General features: G+C 58.0%; 1 long non-coding RNA gene across 1 annotated transcript; it reads left to right on the top strand.

Annotated features, from left to right (window-relative positions):
- The first annotated feature begins 241 nt into the window (after positions 1 to 241).
- LOC131402397 (uncharacterized) lies at positions 242 to 2,496 on the top strand. The gene is made up of 3 exons (XR_009218632.1): positions 242 to 276; positions 762 to 831; positions 2,415 to 2,496. It is a non-coding gene; the product is annotated as an uncharacterized LOC131402397 (long non-coding RNA).
- The last annotated feature ends 2,163 nt before the right edge of the window (positions 2,497 to 4,659 follow it).

The following is a 4,659-nucleotide window of genomic DNA, read 5'->3' as shown; positions in this document are numbered from 1 at the left end:
TGAGCTGAAATCCTCCTCCCTGGAAGTATTCCTCATCAGGTTCCAGCTGTGCCTTTCCCAGGTTCCCTGAGCCACTGTCTCATCCAGGACAGGAGACGTCAATGAGGCGACAGAAGCCAGAGGAAGCAGGGCTCCAGCTCCCCCTCACAGCTCATTCTCTTCCCTTCCCCAGGAATGCCACGGCCTGAGGAACCTTTCCTCTCTCCATGCGATCTTGTGGGCTCTGGAGGGCCCCTCCATTAAACGTTTAAAAGAGACGTGGAGACAGGTGTCCAGGTGGGTAGGCCTCTCTCCATGCGAGCACCACCTGGGTGGACCAGACACCCCCCACAGGGCTGGCATTGCCCTTCAGTCAGTTGGGACCCCCTGGCAGACAGCAAACCCTGGGGATAGGGTCTGACCTGGTTGGCAGGCTTCAAGTCTTTCTGAAAACTTAGGCCAGTCGTTCTGCCTCAGGAATCAGTTTCCCTAAGTGACAGATCATGGCTTGAACCAAATTGAAGATTTTCAAGTGTTTGCAGCAACAGAACTCTCTGTCCACATGAAATTAAGACTGTTTAAAACACATCTGCTGAGAAAATAAGAGAATGGAGGCCCCAGGTGACAATAGGAGAGCCCCCTCCTCAGTCCCAGACACCTCAGGGCTCAGACGACACAGTGAAAATGCTCATCCAGGCTGTCTGGATCTTCTGGGTTTTCAAACAAAAGGGATTTACCCTCAAACCACTCCACAGTGTTTCTTTCCTTTTTTCCCTCCTCAGGAAGAACTGTCAAATAGTTAAAAAGATCTTCCAAACATGCCACCGGGAGAGCAGGAAGCTTCTCAAGGAGGTGAGTGGAGTCTGGAGATCTGGAAGGATGGGAGGTGAGGTGGGGAGGGACCAGGCAGGATGTGCTTTGGTAAGTTTTTCACTTAAGGTTCCCCGAGAAATAATGGTCTGTCTTATCCAGCTGGACAGGAAGCGGGGGTGTGAGCTGCAGGGTCAGGTGGGGACTGTTTGGGGCAGGAGGCCTTGGTCACGGGATACAGTGGTGTCGCCTGGACTGTTGCAAGAGGTGAGGAGGTGGCAGAATGAGCAGGTGTCTGGCTTCCATGCAGACCCATCAGCTGGCCCTCACCATCCTTCAGGCTGGCGGGTGGATGGAGTGGGTGGGGGTTCCTTTCTTCCTAAAGCAGCCCAGTCTGTCCTCAGGAAGCCAGGCCCCTGCTGCTCCTTCTGTCTTCACTGCAGCTCGCAGGGGAGGGCACTCAGGCCTTGTCGACAGAGGGGCTGCACAGCCTTGGGCCAAATGGTGGATCTGGGACAGAACTGTGTGCTCTCTGGGACTGTGCACTCTAGCCCGATAGTGGTCACTGCTGACAAACCAGTGAGTCTCCCCCGGTGCCTTGTCGACAAGGATACGCCCCAGATGGCAATGAGAATTATCAGGGAACCTACAGATTCTTAATGGACCTTCCTGACAGATTCTTAATGGCCTCCATCGAGGCCCTGGCAGGAGGGGCCTAAGGATTGTACAAAGGCTCAGACCACAGACTTCAAACATGAGAGCTGAGAAAGAAGAAGGGACATTAGAAGTTTCCAAGTGAAAAAGGATGCAAATGTCACCATTACCCAGTGCCGTGGTCAACTCCTACACTGTCACTCAGATGTGGCACACGGGGGTCCCCTTCCTGAGTGAGTGAAGGAGGAGTTCTGTGCAGGGAGATCCTGAGGGGATCCTAGGGAGCTAAGGACTTTGGCATGGCCTCAGGGCCAGCCTGGTCTCAGAGAATCCCAGGGGGCTGGAAAACACAGAAGCCACTTGCATGGGACCCCGAGACACCTTGTGCCTCTCCATCCATGGCTCAGGTTGACTGAGGGCCTCAACAAACCCCGAGAGTCCAGAGGACAGGACATTGGTCCGAGGTGTGTCTGGAGGAAGAGTGAAGGCCGGGGGCCAGGGCCTCTGGCTGGGAGGGGGAGCGGTCTCTTCTGTGGGCCCCTGAGCAAGTCACTGCCCCTCTGTGGGCCTCGGTCTCCTCATCTGGGAAATGGAGAGAGATGATCTGTGGTGCAGGCCTCACAGGGGTGATGAGGTACAAGGGGGAGAGGAACGTGCAGGAGCTTTGTGCTCCTCCTCCTCGATGGGGGAGGGGACAGCACTGGTGACAGTCAGATGATACTGAGTCCTCAGGGGACCCTGGGATGCATGGGGAGTCCTCCTCACACTTTCCTGATGAGGAGAGAGGCTTAGGGGCCTGGGCAGGCCTGAGGGCACAGAGAAGGGAGTGTTGGAGCTGGGAGTGATCTAGCATCAGGGCACCCTGGAATGGGAGCAGCCATAGATACCAGATGGCCAGGGTCCAAGATCAGGGGCCTGGGAGCCATGGGGAAGGGAACATGGCCTCCCTGAGCCTGTCCTTGACCCCGCAGGAGGTGATATCTGTGAGGGCCACCCTGCAGATGGACCCCCAGGGAGCCCAGGAGAGACAGCAGCAGCAGGTGAGGTGGCCTGAGGGGGAGGGTCTTAGGTGTCAGAGGAGAGGTCACTCACCTCACGGCTGGAGGCCTCCCTAAGAGAGGGGTCCCTCCTCCTGCAGCCCAGCTCCAGGAGCCCAAGAGCCTGAAAGGCCTGCCCTGGAAGTGACCAGGAGGAGGCCTGGAAGGGCTGGGCCCAGGATGGGTTAGGGTGGGGAGGGGCAGGGACCACATACCCTGGGATTTGCCAAAAGCCGCCCCTGGGAGGTGACTGGGGAAGTTGGGTGGCCCTGGAGGGGGCAACTGGGGGGAGGCCGCTGAGGGTCCTAGGCTGTTCTCTGTGGGAGTCTGTGGTGGGCAGGAGGCTGGGGTGAAGGGATTTGGGGGAGGGTCCATGGGGGCACCTGAGAGGAGGGACTCATCTCACCACTCCCACCCTGATTTCACAGGGTGTTGTCCCCTTCCTGGGCATGTTCCTCTATCACCTGAAGCTGCTGGACATTGGGATGGAGGATGATCTGGAAGTGAGTGAGTCTGGAGGTGGGGCCAGGGAGCAGGATCCTGAGGTTTGGGAGGCGAGAGCCCTGCACTGGGACCTGAGCTCTCAGTACCTGGCAAACCTCCTCTCATGAGAGCCCCATGGCCACCCCTGGGAGTTGGGCAGTCAGACCCATCTTAGCAATGTGTCAATAGACGCTCCGCATAAGCCCCCCACCAGTCTACCTGGGCTGGGGAAGCTCATAGCTGCCTGCCTGCAGAGCTGCAGGATGCTGTGTCTGAGATGGATTCAGCCTCCCCCTCAGGCCCTGCCCCTGGGGGAGTGCCATCAGCCCCTGCAAGTGAGGAAGCACTTCTGTGTTCCAGCTGTCCCTTCCTCCCTGAGGCCTCAGTCTCCCCGTCTGTCATGAGAGAGGGTGTGCTACATAAGGTCTCTGGCCTCAGCTCCCCTGTCCCTCCTGCTCTGGAGCCCAGAGCCTGGCCCAGTGTCAAGTTCTCTTTGTGGAAGGTCTGCCCTCTGCTGGGCCCTCACATTCCTGCAGCCTGAGAAGGGGTGGGATGGGGGTTGGTTCTGGGCTTAGGGGGCTGTTTCTGATGGACATTGGCTGTCTCCCTTCCAGGGAAATCGGGTCAACTTTCAGAAATGGTGTGACGTGAGCAGCTACGGGGAGGGTGGGGATGTGGAAATCAGAGACCTCCCCTGGCAAGACTTTCTCTGGCCTCATCCCTTGGGTCTAACATTTATTGGGAGAGTCAGATCCACAAAGCTGGGGATCCCATCACGTTGGCGGGTGTGGGAGGGACTGGCATCAAGGACACCTTCCTGGATGAGGAACTAATTCAAGCCAAGCCAACTGTGAGGACAGGCAAGTCCTGAATGGAGTGGGAAGGAAGGAGGGTTCCCGAGTGAGCACAGACCCCAGACCAGATCCTCACTCCACACAAGTCCCTGGCAGCGTTCCCCACCCAAGCCCTGTCTGCATCCTGTCCTTCCTCCCAGAAATTCAAACTCATCCGGAGGATCCAGCTGCTCCAGCAGGCTGCAAATGCATATGACCTGGAGCCCGACGAGCGATTTGGGGCCTGGTTCCAGGCCATGGAGCCCATCAGTGTCCATGAGAGGTGAGGGGGACAGGAGTTGGGTGAGGGCAGGACAGACTATCTCTGATGGCCAGCTCCAGAGCCTGTGGCCTGGCTCGCTGATCAGCCTCAGAACTCGTAGCGTGGTGACCCATGGGGCACCAGGACTCAGCTGCTGGCAGGCTCTGGGAGGGGCACCTGAGGTGTGGCTCCTGGTAGCTCACAGGTCCACTCTGTCCTGTAGCTACTGGGTCTCCTGCCGGCTGGAGCCCGCACACCAGAAGGCGAGCAAAATGCGGCTCTTCAGGAGAAAGAGGAACCGGACATCCTCCAGTTCAGGGCCGAGTGAGTGTTGGGACCAGGAGCGACTGAATCCAGGGGCTCAGTACAGCTTCGGGCTAAGCATGGGCCTCGATCCCAGCTCCACTGCTGAGCAGGCCTGGGACAGGCCGCTCCCCTCTCCTCTCTGGGATTCAGTTGCATCCACTGAAATGGGTGATGCTAAATGATGCCTCCTGCATCAGGGACAAACGGGGTGCTGTTGATGGACTGAGCACTCGGTACAGGGTTTGAATCAGAGTGCAGTGGGGCAGGGAGTTGTGCCATGAATCACAGGGAGGGA

The sequence above is a fragment of the Diceros bicornis genome, unplaced genomic scaffold, assembly GCF_020826845.1.
Source record: "Diceros bicornis minor isolate mBicDic1 unplaced genomic scaffold, mDicBic1.mat.cur scaffold_100_ctg1, whole genome shotgun sequence".
Classification (NCBI taxonomy): Eukaryota; Metazoa; Chordata; class Mammalia; order Perissodactyla; family Rhinocerotidae; genus Diceros; species Diceros bicornis.
Note: the sequence above shows the minus strand (reverse complement) of the source record. Positions and strands in the feature narration are given on the sequence as shown.